The 17,353-nt window shown below is 40.2% G+C and overlaps 1 protein-coding gene across 3 annotated transcripts in view; it reads right to left on the bottom strand.

The window, feature by feature from the left end:
• The window catches only part of ESRRG (estrogen related receptor gamma), a 449,507-nt gene that overhangs the window by 202,755 nt on the left and 229,399 nt on the right, over positions 1 to 17,353 (bottom strand). The gene's annotated exons all lie outside the window — the stretch shown is intronic.

Here is a 17,353-nt window from a genome sequence, read left to right as displayed (position 1 = left end):
TATTGGCTATCACCATTTATCACTGTTTCAAATGAAAGTCTTTTTGCATGACAGAATTTCCGGATCGGCTGTATAAAATTCGTAGTACTCTGATGAACAATAGAGGGCACTAATGCTACTAATCTGGCAGAGCAAAACTACATAATACTACTATTTATGGCACACAATCCAGCTCATCCACCTATTTTCACATTCACTAAAAATGCTTTCCCTTCCAACTGCCTAGATTCTTTATCAAAAATCATACATTCCACCTGCAGTTTTCCAAACAGGTTTTTAAGCATTAGATTGTGATCTTTACATCTCTTCAATTTTCTAAATGTGAACAGCCACCTTGAAAGTCCAATAAACACAACCAAACTCCTGACATAACTAGTGTGTTATAGAACGTCACAGACAAAATAAGAAGTGTTAACCGGACAGTGCACTTGTCTGGAAACAGGAAAATGTAAGGTCAAAAAATAGCTGAGCACATGCATGTGGCATCAAATTCAGATGAAGCACATTTTCATTAACATAGGGTTCTGCAAGAATGCAAAAACCCTTGCATCATAAGAGAATCAACAATATCCTGGGTCTTTCCAGAAATTTTAAAACCATATCATCATCTTCAGTTGTTTCTGAAACATCATATCAGTGAGAGTTACAGCTGAATATGGTAAGGGAGAATACACTCCTTATTGCACTAGTATTTTGCAACAATTCCAGGTGCCTTTAGAAAAAGACTTCTTTGTGAACCTGAAACCATGGCAGTAACTTCATCTTGCCTTTGGGTGTGTTTTTCACAACTCACAAGAGAGGCATACTATACAATTTGTCCTCCACTGAGTCATTTGGAAAAAATTTGGTGGGACACTAAAAACTAGAATGGTGAACATGAAGTTCTCTCTAGATAGAAATATTAGACATTAGTAATAAAGATGAACAAACCAGTGGACGTGTTCCTTGGGGTGAGTTCAGTCATTTTTCAATGTCAGTCACCACAAGCAGTAGCGTGGCCAAGTGGATTGAGCCACTTGGATTGTGCCTGGAAGTCAGAAAGACCTGGGTTATAATCCCAGCTCTGCCACTTGTCTGCTGTGTGGCCTTGGGTAAGTCACTTAACTTCTGTGCCTCTGTTACCTCATCTATAAAATGAGGGTTAAGAATGTAAGCCCTGTGTAAGAGAGGGACTGTGCCCAGTGCAATTATCTTGTATCTACTGCAGTGCCTGCCATAGTAAGGACTTAACAAATACCATTAAAAAAAAAAAAAAATCACCCGAGTCACCATTCTAAAACCTATGAATTTTTCCTCTCATACTAAGCCCTCTTTAGGGATTGGACTAAATGTTATAGTTACACATCTTGAAACTAGAGATGGAAGAAAGATAAAATAAGGGCAGTGAGACCAATCGAAACCATCCCCATAACTCACTTTTGGAGCCTCCAGGTAACTTGCTTAATCAGGCAACCCATATGGTCCAAAGGGGAATTAGAAAGCATGAATTGCAATAATAACAGTGGTGTTTGTTAAGCACTTACTATATCCCAAGCACTGAACTAAGCACTGGGTAAATACAAAATAATCAAGTAGGACACAGTCACTGTCCAACATGCAACTCACTGCCTAAGCAGGGGGGAGAACGGGTATTTAATCTCCATGTTATAGATGAGAAAACTGAGGCCCAGAAAAGTTAAGTGACTTGCCCCAGGTCATACAGCGGGCAAGTGGCAGAGCTGGGATTGGAACTCAGATCCTTGGACTCCCAGGTCCTTTCCACGAGGCCACGTTGCTTCTCTTATTATAGTACCCATAACAGCACCAGTTGTGCTTTGTCTACTTGGTTTTCATCAAGAAGAAATGGCCAACCAGCACCAACGGCTGTTGATATAATCCAGATATGGGGTTGAGGCTATGTACTTATTTTGCTTTGAACTCTCTAAGTGTCTTAGAATACCAACAACGTTATTATAGTTTGGGCTCGGTGTTGATGGTCCTTGAGGAGCCCTCCAAAAGCCATGGCATCTGAAACTGGACTTTAGGGAACAACACACTAGAGGAGTCTAAATACAAAACAACTGAAGCAAACACATTACTCTGCCTGCCAATTTTCTGATTTCCCTGCTACCCTTGAAGATGGCTCTTACTCAAACAAAACCTTATTCCCTCAAAAACAAAAACAGTGAAGTCATAAGCAGAACCAGTGCCAAGGGAAGAGTTGCAATCTCCACAATTCATCATGACAAACTGTACCTGCAAGGAACTGGAGAAAAGGGGGAGGACTTCCTTTATACCAATAGGAAGAGCTTTGTCCATCGAATAACAGGAAGACTAAATAAAAAGACTTAAGTACTGTCTAAGTTGGCACACTGCATTTTTTTTAAAGATTTCCCTCTTTAGAGAGTCCTTAACTTTTTAAACGTAACGCCCTGTCATATCACAACATCACACACATGAAAAAATACATCGAGGCCTTGCATATTAAATGCATTTATTACAGTCATTTGGTAAGCCTATAACTAAAAGCTAAGCCAACTTGAGAACTAATGTTATGAAGAATAACATAGGGCTTTGGAAGCTGATTTAAGAAGAATGTTATGACTCAGAGGTATGGTGCTTAAAACCTCTGTAGAAAGTGCAGGCTTATAATAGTATTATGTTGCCAACTTGTACTTCCCAAGCGCTTAGTACTGTGCTCTGCACACAGTAAGCACTCAATAAATACGATTGAATGAATGAGTGAATGAATATACACTGATGGGGAGAAAAACAATATGTTTCTTCTGCTTTTTCTTTGAAGCAGAGAGAAACTGGTCACTAGTGATCTATGAAACAAACGTGAGCTTTTTGGACTTCGGTAGGTCGGCTGTTATCACCCTCACCATCAGTGTTCCAAACATCATTTTAGCTACCTTCATATTCACATTAATGAAAATGATAATAATTTGGGTATTTAAGTGTAATATGTGCCCAAAAGCATTATACTCTGTGCTAAGGTAGACATAAACAAGATAATCAAACCAGACTTCTTCCCTGTTCAACGAAAGGCTCGCTGTCCAAGGGTGAGGGATAACAGATATATAATACCAACTTTTACATTCAATCAATGAGTGGAACTGAGTGGAACTGAGACCTAGGTCCCCTGACACCAAGGCCTGTGCTTTCTTTCCCAGTAAGCCATATTGCTTCTCATTGTTGCTTGCGTACCTTAAACTAGATGATTTTATAGTCCCTTTTTTCCCTTACCAAAGCAGGCACAGTTTTATTATAAAAGTCCTGGCTATTTTAACAACGTACACTTTCAAATTTTCTAAAGGACATGGCAGACAAAGCTTTAGTACTTGGCCTAGCCCATGAATTTCCCTAGGGATGTATCACCAGCCAATGCCAAATCTTTCTTCTTGGGCAAACAAAAATGTGCTCCTCCAGGGACTTGAACATCATAAAAGGAAAGTGAAGTTAAAAATCTCCTTGACTTTCCAGTCTCAACCCCCTTTCCAGCCTCAGGCCCCAGCCCACTTTCATACAACTCTTCAAGTCCCTTAATCCTTTCTCCTAAACCTCTAGAGTTCTAGATGAATACCTGTTAGGGCTCCCCCAGGTAAGCACTGGGCAGACATCTGAGGGACACACCTGCATCTTAAAGAATGGCTACTCTCCCATAAACTCGGATGATTTAAGGGCTGATCATTCAATCTGTACATTCTCCAAGCCTTCCTTCTCCCTGCCTTTTGGCCATGTGCCCTGATTGTAAAGTACAGGGTATGACGGGTAGAAAGAGAAGGTGAAACTCAAATCGATCCACTTTACTAAACTATTGGCAGCTCTGGTTAAAGACTGTGTGAGGGTGGCTGGGGAGGTTTAAATTAAAGGTAAGAATAAGGCTTATAGAAGGTCTGGATTTTAATTCCTCATGCTATCCTAAGTAACTCCCCTTCCCCAACCCCAGATCCATTCCACTTGCCACTAATAATGATGATGATGATAATAATAGTAATAATATTAAGTGGTAGTATTTGTTAAGCACTTACTATGTGCAAGGCACCATACTAAGTGCTAGAGTAGAGACAAGCAAAGCAGGTTAGACTCAGTCCCTGTCCCACAAGGGGCTCACAGTCTTAATCCCCATTGTACAGATGAGGTAACAGAGATGTGAAGTGACTTGCCCAAGGTCACACAGCAGAAAAGAGGTGGAAATGAGATTGGAACCCAGGTCCTTCTAACTCCCAGGCTCATGCTTTAACCACTACGCCATACTACTTCTCATTAATAAGAAGTGTTAGTTGTAATTATTTCAATCTTCACTTAAAAACCACGTCTGCAGCAGCAAAGGAATGGATTCAGAAAAAATCCTCCACTGAAATCTGGTGCAATAATTTTCAACATTTCCCCAGCTTCCTTTCCATTAGTAGCAACAATCGTGATAATTGTTAAGCATTTACTATGTGCCAAACACCATAGTAGATACAAAATATTCAGTTTGGATGCTGTCCCTGTCTCATAAGGGGCTCCCAGGGTGGAGGTGGGGGGAGAGAACAGGTATTTAATCCCCATTGTATAGATGAGGAAACAAGCACAGATCAGTTAAACTGACTTACCAAGGGGCACACAGCAGTTAAGTGGAGGAGCCAGGTTCATGTAATTTAAGCATTTACATCTCCATTCATCCGCTCTACTTTCTTTCTGTTCTCCTTCAGCAGAATACTGCCTGAAAGGACTATTTAACAAGGTTTAAATCTGATCTTTATACTGTACTCTCCCAAGCACTTAGTTCAGTGCTCTGCACACAGTAAGTGCTCAAAAAATATGACTGATTTATTGATTGATTTTGTGTCATTTATCTTTTGGAGGGCACTTAATATCTAGAAATGCTTCCCCGTCCTAGTCCAAAGGTACGGGGAGGAGAAGGGGAGAGGTCTGCCCCTTTGGCCAATAGAACCCATTTGGTTATACATCTGCAAGTCCTGGGGGCATCTAAAAGTAGATAGAATGTTTGCTTGGTGTGGTCTACAACTATCTTTGAAGAATGATGACAGTTTCTGATACAGCCAACACCCAGGGTGGGCCCTGATAAAGTCCTTTTGAGAACTGGGGGGTGAGGGGAGGAGGGGGAAGACTAGGGAAGGGGCATTTGAATGAAAACTATTTGACCCTGCTCTAAAAGGGGGGGGACGGACACAATAGGAGCGAGTTTGGGTAAGTCATTCAAAGTTACAGCAAATCCAGTTGGGGAGGTCACAATTCTCTCCACAGGTTCAAATGCATAAGGGGATTATTTTATTACTAAATATTGTATCATTTTCCCAAAACGGAGAAGCCAGGAAAGGAACAGAGAAACAGCGAGGCCTAGTTGAAAGTGCACAGGCCCAGTAGTCATAGGACCTGGATTCTAATCCCAGCTCTTCCACCTGTCTGCTGTGTGACCTTGGGTAAATCACTTCACTTCTCTGTGCTTCAAATACCTCATCTGCAAAATGGGGATTAGGACTATGATCCTTATGTGGGACACGGGTTTTGTACAACCTGATTATCTTGTATCTACCCTAGTGTTTAGAACAGTGCCTGATATTTAGTAGGTGCTTAACAAATATCATTAAAAAAAGGATTGTGTCCATCATTCATTCATTCATTCAATCGTATTTATTGAGGGCTTACTGTGTGCAGAGCACTATACTAAGCGCTTGGGAAGTACAAGTTGGCAACATATAGAGACGGTCCCTGCCCAACAGCAGGCTCACAGTCTAGAAGGGGGAGACAGACAACAAACAAAACATATTAACAAAATAAAATAAATAGAATATGTAAATATGTACAAGTAAAATAGAGAAATAAATCTGTACAAACATATATACAGGTGCTGTGGGGAGGGGTAGGAGGTAGGGCGGGGGGGATGAAGGAGGGGGCTCAGTCTGGGAAGGCCTCCTGGAGGAGGTGAGCTCTCGGTAGGGCTTTGAAAGGAGGAAGAGGGCTAGCTTGGCGGATATGCAGAGGGAGGGCATTCCAGGCCATGGGGAGGACGTGGGCAGGGGGTCGATGGCAGAACAGGTGAGAACGAGGCACAGTGAGGAGGTTAGCAGCAGAGGAGCGGGCTGGGCTGTAGAAGGAAAGAAGGGAGGTGAGGTGGGTGGGGGGGGGGCTTCAACTATACTGTATTTTACTGTCCCACAGCAAATGCTTAAATACCATGGACTGACTGATTTTTCCCACACTTCTGTGACATCCATGCACTTACTCTGTTCCTTTAAAGCACTTTAATAATCACCCTATCCCCACCAAACATATATCCTTATTCCCTGTTGCTTCCCCTGCCTATAGTTTTATCATCTACCTCCCCAACTAGATTGTAAACTCCTTGAGAGCAGGAATCACACCTAGTAACTACTGTATTGTACTCTCCAAAGTATTTAGTGCAGTGCTCTGCCCACAGTAAGTGCTTAATAAATACAATCGATGCGTAATAAATACCATTGACTGGCTAGGCATTTTTACCCCTCTTTTATTCTTAGATGGTGAGCCCCTTGAGAGCCAGATACTAGGTCTGTCACCTGTGCATTCTTTCTCAGCACTTAACACAGCAGCCGCTTAATAAATACTATTACTACTACCACCAACTGCAGCTAGCTCCAAGTGATCACCAGGCTTCCCTCTCAAGGCATTCAAACCTAACCATGGCAGGGAAGAGAGGACTGGAGCTCTCTGCCCATTTCACAGGCCAAAATAACTGTCTACCTCTAATACTTGGGAATAATATATGGCATCAGAAAATGCTAAAAGGAGTAGGTAGGGAAAAGAACAAAGTTAACTCAGAGAGAAAACATCCCTGTCCCATCAAAAAAAAATGGAACTGTCACGGGAGGAGGGGGAGAGAAGAGATAATAATAATAATAATGGTATTTGTTAAGCGCTTACTATGTTCCAGACACTGAAGTAAGCACTGAATCAATTCTGGTCCACAGTTTCTTCAATATTCATCAAGTTAGTTGGTCTAGGCATCTTTTCACAATACATTGTTCCAAACAGAAATCAATCAGTCATACTTATTGAGTACTTACTGTGTGCAGATCTCTCTTCAAAGCATTTGGGAGAGTACAATGTAAATACGTTCCCTGCCCACAACAAGCTTACAGTCAATTCAATTCAATCGTATTTATTGAGAGCTTACTGTGTGCAGAGCGCTGTACTAAGCGCTTGGGAAGTACAAGTTGGCAATGCATTCATTCATTTCAGTCTAGAAAGAGAAACAGACGTTAATATATATAAATTATAAATATGTTCCTAAGTGCTGTGGGGCTGAAGGAGGGGTGAATAGGGGGTGCAAACCCAAGTGCAAGGGCAATGCAGAAGGGAGTGGGAGAAGAGGAAATGAGGGCCTAGTTGGGGAAAGAGTGGAAATGGCATGGGCCTGGGAGGAGCTGGGTTGTAATTTCTTCTCCATCACTTGCCTGCTGTGTGACTTTGGGAAAATCACTTAACTCCTCTGTGCCTTGGTTACCTGCAAAATGTGGATTAAGATTGTGAGCCTCTGGTAGGACAGGGATTGTGTTACACCTAATTATATCTACCCCTGTGCTTGGTATAGTGCCCGGCACATAGTAAGCGCTTAAATATCATTAAAAAAAGTGATTAACTCAGAATGTAAATCTTTATTATAAAGCTTTTCTTCTCCAAAGCCGCAATTTGGTCAGCTTTGGCAGAAAAAGGAATGATTTGTTTTCTTTGTTACTGGATATTTATAAGATATCTACTCTGGATTAGTCCTGCTTGAGTGACATCATAAATGGCTCCATTCCCCAGCAGTACTTTACTTCTGATGGGAGAATGACAACCTCTATTTACAGTGTCTTTCATGGTACACAATGAAGTGTAAAACTGCTGTGAAAAAGCCTGTGTTTCAAAACAAGCCATCTCTGTAATAAGCACTTAAAACACTTTTCATTAATATATTTCTTTGTGTATAAAACAAAAGCTTAATGCTACAACATGGCCTTTGACAATTTTGTTCTTTAATAAACACTATTCCAGCTCTCAGCTGGTCCAGAATAAATTATTTGAAATAAATTGTGAAAGTGAGGTTTGTGTGAGGTTTTTCACACCCACTCTCTAATGCTGCTTAATTCAGTGGGGTTTCCAACCAAAATATTAAACTCTCAGCCAAAATCCAAAGCAGAAATCCTAAAATAGTAAATATTGAATCTATCCACTTTTACATCTCAGGTATTTGCAAATACCTTTGGTCTACGGAGATAGGGCCGCTACTAATCCTTATCTGAATTTGCAATTAAAACTTCAGGGGCCCTAGATCTCCTTATATGGCTCCACTCTCAATTTTAAATGGCTGGACTGAAATCAAATCGGTCTCCAAATACACTGAAAAGTAAATGGCTGATGTCTAATTGAGCTAATAAAAAACTCCTTTTTAATACTAGTGCAGGCTACAGGCTTTAGAGTCCAAGAAGACAGAAAAAAAAAATAATCACAGCCACTCCTGACGCATTCACGGAAAGCCTTGATATTGTATTATTACTATTCGATTTCTTAGGACAAAAGCTATAACCGAGCAAATATTCCTCAATTATTTTCCTCTCCTCACCCAAACAAAATCCAAATGTGTGGGAAATTAGGCTCCTAGTCACCTCCACTAATTTTCACCTCCAACAGGACACTGTAAAGGCTCCAATATGAAGCACTTAAGAGTTTCCTTTTCCAATCTCTTGTGGGCTTCTCTCAGTTTATCGCAAATGAACAATCATGTTGGAAGGGACTCCGTCTGTTTAATGTCATTAGCGATTGTTTCATAAAACAAACAGCAGCTCCACCATTCTGCTGCAGTTAATCTTAAATCTAAATGTGGCTGCACTCAGGGAGCAAACCTCAAACACCGTTTGTTCTAACCAATGCAGGTCTCTTAATCTATTGCAAGTCAAGGCGCTTATCTCTCCCTGCTTGGCTCAGACCTGCGATTTCTTTGTCCTAATACTAAACCAAACCCAGTTAAGGTTGTGCTTTCAGCCTTACCCAGAGAATTAAAATAACAATAATAATAGTAAAAATGTAAAACCCCCAGGCAGCCAAGGGCCCAAACTTAACTCATATTTATTTACTGACTTCCATGTTTGACAAATATTTTTCCAATGCCAACAATGGAAAACTTGATTTTAAGCTGGCTTCAAAGCATTCTTGTTAGGTGAGTAAAGTCAACCCTATAAACGGTTGAGGGCTAAAACCCTCTTTTTAGAGATCTGAAAATGTCAGGTATCTGCACAGTCACTGGCTCAGGTGGAAAAAAAATTTCAGAAAAGTACAGTGCAAGCTGTTTTACCACATGGGGAGAACTCTTCAAGCAAATTCAAGTTACCTCCCCCTGGGTCCCTACTAAATTTTATGTTTTCTCGAGCAAAGATCACAGGCTTCTGTTTTTTTGATCTTCACTTTCCAATAAAAGAACTCAGCTAATAAAGAAGAAGAAAGGCATCTGTTTTGTGCTTACTAAATAATAATAATAATGGCATTAAGTGTTTACTATGTGCAAAGCACTGTTCTAAGTGCTGGTTCTATACTAAGTTCTATATCAAGCACACTGGGGTAGCTCCAAAGTTTTGAAATTGGACAGTATCTTATCCCCATTTTACAGATGAGAGGAAACTGATGCCCAGAGACCTACCGGACGTCAGACAGTAACCAGTATCTCTTGACCCCCAGTACTCTGCTCTTTTTACTTGGCAATACCAAATATAAATTCACCAAAGACTCTCTTCTACTTAAATGCACCTGTGAATTCGAATAGTACTAAGAAAATAGGACTGATTTCACACTCTTCAAACAAACCAAACTCTGCAACACCAATTAGTGAAAAGGGCATAGGACTAGGAGTCTGAGGATAAGGTTTCTAATTCTGGCTCTGTCATTTGCTTGCTTTGTAACCTTAGGCAAGTCATTTAACTTCTTTGTTCCTCAGTAAAATGAGGATTAAACTGTAAACTCGTCGTGGGCAGAGAATGTTTCTGTACTGTACTCTCCCAAGCACTTAGTACAGTGCTCTGCACACAGTAAGTGCTCAACAAACACAACTCACTGCCTGATTAAGACTGTGAGCCCAATGTGGGACAAGGACTGTTACCAACCTGATTATCTTTTATCTACTCCAGGGCTTAGTAGAGTGCACAGGGCATAGTAAGTACTTAACAAATAGCTTTTTTGTTTTTTTAAAAAATTTACTGCATAAGAACTACAGAACTTGGTTTAATGTTTGGGTCTCTTCTAAAATCAACTTAAATTGACTCGTGCTCAATCTAAAATGAATAAAATGGTACAAATAAGATCTAATGACATCACAAAGAGTCACAATACTAATAATGGTCACGGTCTTAATCTCCATTTTCAGATGAGGTGACAGAGGCACAGAGAAGTGATTTGCCCAAGTTCTCACAGCAGACAAGTGGTGAAGAATTACATTACATTGCATATCTGTAATTCTATTTATTTATATTAATGTCTGTCCCCCCTCTAGGCTATAAGCTTGTTGTGGGCAGGAAATGTGTCTTATAGTGTACTCTCCCAAGAGCTTAGTCCAGTGCTCAGTAAATCCGATTGACTGACTGATGAGCGCAGAATAAGTGCTTAAATACCATAATTATTAAAGCACTTCCCTGCTCTGAGCCATATTTACATCAGTGGCAAATAGCATTCTCAGCACACTGAAAACATTCCTTTACATTGATGAGGGGACAGCCAGGTGGCAAAGCAAACATTTTAAATGATCACAGGAATTCTTGAAGAACTGAAATTTTCCCTTTGAATTTAGTCCTGGATTTTGTTTTCAGGATGCAAGAGCTCACCCCAGATTACCCAGACTCCCTTAACGTTTCTCTTTATGAAGGACTAAATTTTTAAAGATCACTAGAAGCAGAAAGCAGGAGCTGAATGGGGGGTGGGGGAAAACCACCTGGAGAATTTCTTCTTTCTGTGCTAGTTAATATTTGTCAATGTGCCCCTGTAAAGACACAAGGGTCAGGCTTTGGGGCCAGCTTGGGCTGGATCAAGGTGGAAGGGGCAGCCTGGTTCACAACAGCCAAATCAGAGGCCACAGCCATGGGACAATTAGATCCATCTAAGGAAGCTGGGATGTTCCATCTACCAGGGGTGACCAGGACCGTTTTGAGAGGAGACAACCAACAGACTTGGAATAAAAAAGGCTGTGTATACTATTCCTTGCTATGTAATAGATGGGGGCTAAGGTTTGGATTTGGAGAAAAGTCATCTTTGAAGACATGGATATGAAACACAACTACAGTTTAATAAAATCTTCCTGTTTATTTTGTCCCTGACTAGGAAATGCTTGTTTACATTAAGAGGCTGACAAACATAAGGCAGGGCTGTTTCTCTACTCAGTGTGGAATGGACTCACAGGCTGGGCAGAGATTTATTAATTACAAGAATCATAAAAGGAAAACCAATCGTATTTAATGAACACATACTGTATGCGAGTAGTGTACTAAGTGCTTAAGAGAGTACAACAACAGAGTTGCTATACAAATTCTCATTCATTTTAGTAGAATCATTATGAAGCCAGGGATCATGCCTACCAACTGTATTGTACTGTCCCAAGTGCTTACTACAATGCTCTGCAACAAAGGAAACGTTCAGTAAATACCACTGATTGAATGATAAGCAGAGAGATCTAGTGGAAAGACCACTGGAGGTGGGAGTCCTGAAAGTCCAGAGACCTGAGTTCTAATTCCAGCTTTGCTACTTGACTGCTGTATGACCTTGGACAGGTCACTGAACTTCTCTGTGCCTCAGTTTCCTTATCTGTACAATGGGGATTCAAAACCCATTATCTCTCTCACCTAGACTATAAACCTCATGTGGGACAAGGATTATTTCCAATCTGATTATCCTATATCTACCCATGGCACATATACATTAAGAAATACCACTATTATTATCACTAAGGTGAAAGGGCCATTTAAGTCTAGGACTTAACTTAATCTACATCTCTCAATGTCTACCCTATTTCAAAAAAAACTCTAGAAAAGGAATCCACCAATCTTTCTTGCAATGTGTTTCATACACTCACAAATTTTATCAGGTCCCTACCCGTCTATCTTGTCTATTGGAGGGAGCACTATGCCACGAGGAGGTAAAAGATGTTGTCTTAACCTCACTGTGCTGCAGTTTTCAGATTTATAAAATGGAAATAATTGGCCCCTTTCCATGAAGCTTTAATAAAAAATGTTAGAGTTCATTGAAATGTGCTCAGACTTCATGCAGAAGGATAACAACCAAACTTTCGAATATCATATTTTAATGGCTTTGCTATTTTCCTTCGGTAAAAAAAAAATCAAGTAAAAATGTGAGGATAAGTGAGATCTTTGTAGTGAAAGTGTTCCAAAAAAAAGTACCAAATTTATCCAGAGCAGAGTATTTTCAATCACTGTCTTCCGAGGACCTGGAAGACATTTGCTCACTAACAGTCAGACATCACTCCTTAATTTATTTGAAGGATAATATTGTTTCCCAGGCTTTTCTTCCCTACCCAGAAAAAAAAAAAATCCAAGTCAGCCCAAGAACAAGATATAGATATACCTATATATACAAGATATGGGTAACTTATGAAGCCCAATCACCTGGTTGTAATTACACAAGAGTCACCATCTCCTTGAATAAGTAAACCATCAGGCAAAGTTTTCCTTTGTTTTTTGAAAGAAGCCAGCCTGATATTAAAGGCATGGGTTCTGGCTGAAGTTTCAAAGGCACGAATGCATTATTTCTAAGCTATAAAGGCATAGTGGGAAAGGGGAAACTCATGAGCCTGCTGTTGAAAATGCCATCCTGATATGTTAATCGTATCTAATCACCAGCAGTGTTTATCATGGGTTATACTCAACAATGAGATTCAAGACATTTAAATAACAAGATACCAGGGCTCTAAAAGATATAGCTTAGGGTCTGTCATTTTAAATCTAATATAAGGTGGAAGCTATGTCTAATCTTCGATCTTCTGATTGCGGCAAGTCGAGACTTGAGAGATATTTCATTTGTGGTACACTACAATAAAGGTACTTGAATAAATTGCAGTTACCAAATCACATGCTTTGTTCTTTCAGTATCTTTGAAAATACAATGGAATTATTCTTTCTCCAAACCTCCCTCTACCGACAAGAAATTATAACAGTAGTGCTGCAGTTCGATTTTCCCAAGTCCAGCACCCTCTAATGAACGGTACTTCAAAAGCCTCCAAAGTAAAAAAAACAAACAAAAAACCCCCCCAAAACACACACTTTTAAAAAATATTGGTTGATTTTAACAGCAGAAATTAAAATCGTAGGTCTTTCTCAATTTCCTTGGAAAAATTCTTTCCTCCCCAAAATGTGCCTCCTGAACCAACGTTTCTAAGCTATCTCATTTAAGAAAAAAACCTGGTCAAGTCAATAGGACAATTATAAAAATCAGTCCTCAGGTACTCCAAAAGGTTTGGGTGTTTACTGTTGAGTTGGATGGGAGTTGCTCAAGGGTCAAACTTTACTGCCTAAATAGCTGCAATTTTGATATGTTAATAGCCTCCATGGGCATGCTAATATCTGTTGATGAATGCCAATGAAATTACAAGTCAACCCAATTGTGAGCTAATAGTAAAGTTTCACACTTGTTTAGGACTTTTTATTACAGAGTCTAAAAGTGTTTTGCAAACAAGTGAAGGGTTAACCTGCCTATTTTATCAATAGAGAAGTTCAGGCAGAGCAAGATGAATGGACTGTAGCCCAAAGTCACACAAGTCAAAGATAGTCTCAAACAATGGGCTATAGCAGAAAGAATATAAGATGACAGACTGGTAAGGCATGTGGCAACCAGAACAGAGACTTTAGAAAGATCAGCACACCAGAAGGCAGATTTGAGAACACCAACAGGCATTGCAAGCAGAAAACACACTAGCATAACCAAGAAAAACTATAGTACATAGTCTCTGCAGATTGCTTCTTTTCCAGCCAAAAGTGCATTCATGGTTAGGGTCTCATCGTATTTGAAAATATCATAATAGAGCAGAGGGAACTAAACTACAACTAGAAGTCCTGATTTTTCAGTTGGATGATTTATAGTCAGAATAGGTTCCACAGGAAGGTGATAAAAACTTGAAGCTAGAGAATTTCATAGATGTAATCGATAAGTTAGAAGCAAAGTAATTTGCATTTTTTCTACATAAAAACAATGTCAATAATAATAATAATGATGGCATTTATTAAGTGCTTACTATGTGCAAACCAATGGGCTATCAAAATTCTTAGTCATAAAAATACTGACTGGTCTTGCAATTAAATTCATTAATATAATTTAAAACTGGTAATTTTTTCTGAATAGAGTTTGTTGGGCTCTTTTAACATAAATTCCTGATCACTGGCTTTGAGACCTTCAATCAGCTCTTTACCTCCCACTTATCCACTCTTCACCCACTACACCACAGCTCATACTCTTCTTTCTTCTCAAGTTAATCTACATATTGTATCTTTTTCGCATATTTCACACCTCTAACAAGACCTTTCCCTTTCCTGAGACTCCTTTCCCCTTCAAATCCCCCGGTCCACATCTCTCTCCATCTCTGATGTACTTTGATGAAGTGTTTTTGAGAAGCAATATGGTACACATTTGTTCAGTAGTAAGATGAATATGCATCACAAATGTACTCTTCAACCTGGGAGCTGGCTCTTTAGCTTCAAACGCTAAGTTAATTTCCACTAGAGATGTAGTGAATTATACTGATCTAATATAAGCATCAATGAACTTGATTAACCTCCAAGGATTGCTTCAATTTAGAGTGCCTTATTTGGGGGTTGGGTGGAGGAGGGTTAATACAGCACCCTTCATCTCACTAAAGAATGTCAACAGAGAGCTGTCAACTATTTTGAGATTTTTTTCAAATGTTAATTATTTTGAAAAATATTTTAATTTATGGCCTTTGACAAACTCATATTGGGTAGAAAACAGAAAAATACAAAGACATACAACTGAAATATCTACTTTACCCAAAGTTCAGTTTTTTGACTCTCAAATGCAAGGAATATACCATGTGTACCAAGCAAATACACAGTTTTTCATCCAAGTGATACCAATTAATTGTATTTATTGAGCACTGTACTGTATGCAGAACAAGGTCTTAAGCACTTGGGAAAGTAAAATATATGTGTTATGTGTTTAGAAGAGTGCTTTGCACACAGTAAGCGCTCAATAAATGCGATTGAATGAATAAGAGTTGGTAGACATGATCCCTCTCCACAAGACGCTTACAGTCTACAGGGGGAGACAGGCAATAAATTCCAGGTAGGGAAGTGGCACATTGTAAGGACATGTACACAAATGCTGTGAGGCTCAGAGTGAGGTGACTATCAAGTGCTTGAGGGGTACAGAGCTGAGTGCTTAGGCAATGCAGAGGGAGGGTGGAAAGGGAAAATAAGGGCTGTCAGGGAGGCCGTCTTGGAAGTGATGTGACCTTAATAACACTTTGAAGATGGGGAGAATGGTTTAAATGAAGGGGGAGGCAGTTCCAGGCTAAAGGGATGGTGTGGGAAGGGGGTCAGTAGACAAGATGCCTGCCCACAAGGAACTGTCAGTCTAGAGCTGGGCCTGAAGAGACACCATTTCTGTGGGGGAAATGCAAATAGCTTATAGAGATGTGCTGAGGGGAGCTAAGATTGAGTCAAGATTCTTTTTCTTAGCCCTTATCTCCCTTTATTCCCCAACCCTACTACCTTACTTTCCCTGTGTTTGCTTTAAACTCTCTCCTTTGAAACTACAGGCCCTGTGCCATCTAAATTGTGGTTATATCTACCTCTGCTATGCCCTCAGCCCCATCCAGGCCAGGACAACCAAATGTGCTCATGAGGACTGACCCCATCAGATGAACCATTATTCTAATCTTAGATGGCTATACTTAGCATTTCTTCACAGGCCCCTTGAATGCAAAAATCAGATTATATAACATTCAAAGGGCTGTGGAATCACTCCCCCTCTGTAGCATTGCTATATTTGGTCACCACTGAATGTGCATAAGGTGCACATTATGAGGTTCAGAGAACTGAGCAGAATTTGAGGTGGTATGATCAGGATTTCTCTTCCAGGCCCCTAAAGCTGCCTAGTTCTGTTTAAATTTACTCTGCAAGCCAGCAATTATGCTGATGGGATTTAGGCTCGTTGGAGGATCGTGGGATAGGGTGAGTCACAGGACTGCAGTCCGGGCAATGGGTGAGCCGGTAGTGTCGCACGATCTGTGCTTACGCCATGGAATCACAACGGGTTCCATTACACACTTCAGTCCAAGGCTATGATTTACGAAAGCATTAGGATATTCTAAACTTAGTCTCCACTGTATGGTAGTCACATTGCACCATCTTCATATTTCACTCTTTCCTTATGAATGAAAATCTCTGCCTCTAATCACTTTTTCCAATCCTTCTGCTTAGTCACCTTTCCTTTTTATGAAAGAATGAAATATTCCCCTTCCAAATTAGCACTGATGCTTTCAAAATTATTTCCTACAAATGATCTCATCGTACAACAGCTGTGATGAATTTTAACCCAGTTATCCTAAAAGCTGATGTAGGATTTTGTAGTGGGGGGGGAGGCAGTGTCCACATATTTGTGTGTGTGTGTGTGTGTGTGTGTGTGTGTGTGTGTGTGTCCATGTCCCAAGAGAACTATGGCCTCTACAATCAAACACAAACCATCCAAAAAAACCCACTAACACTTATGATAAGGTCAGAGAAGATCAGCCCTAAATACAGGGAAGAGTCCAGAAAATCCATGACTCCCTAAAGTGCAGTCTCTTTATCCCATAACAGCTCCTTGCTTAATGAGCTAGTCACAAATATGGTCAGTAAATATGTCACTGGCCTCGGGGTCACAGCTGGAACGGAACTGGGTTGACGATACCACAGACAGAAGTAACTAGCTCCAACTGAATCTAGCCCCTGAACCAAAATAAAATGGCTTAGGAGGATGGGTTCGGCTGTGGGCTATTTCCTTCTCATCCATGTGCTTGAGCCTCTGAAAACAATGGTAAGGGCTGTTTCATAAGAACCTGGAATCTTTAGTGATGAGAATTCCTGTGATCCCAGGGCAGAAAGAGGAGGTTGGAGAATGTGCCATAGAGAAACTCCAAGGAGACCAGTAAAGGGCATGTCCGAATACAGGAAGCCATTTGAGGCTAGAGGAAAACATCAGTAACAGAAGTGCATAATTCTTCTGATAAAAGCTTACTAAAGATCTGACAAACAGTTCTCAGGAATGAGAGGAAAGGCAGTATGAAGGTGGAAGAGAAAGGCAAGAGATTTTTCCAAAGCCCTGGAAGCAGGTGAATTCTCAAACCAAATCGCTGAACATT

Source organism: Tachyglossus aculeatus, chromosome 19, assembly GCF_015852505.1.
Source record: "Tachyglossus aculeatus isolate mTacAcu1 chromosome 19, mTacAcu1.pri, whole genome shotgun sequence".
NCBI lineage: Eukaryota > Metazoa > Chordata > Mammalia > Monotremata > Tachyglossidae > Tachyglossus > Tachyglossus aculeatus.
The sequence above is the reverse complement of the archived record's forward strand: the minus strand, read 5'-3'. Positions and strand labels throughout refer to the sequence as shown.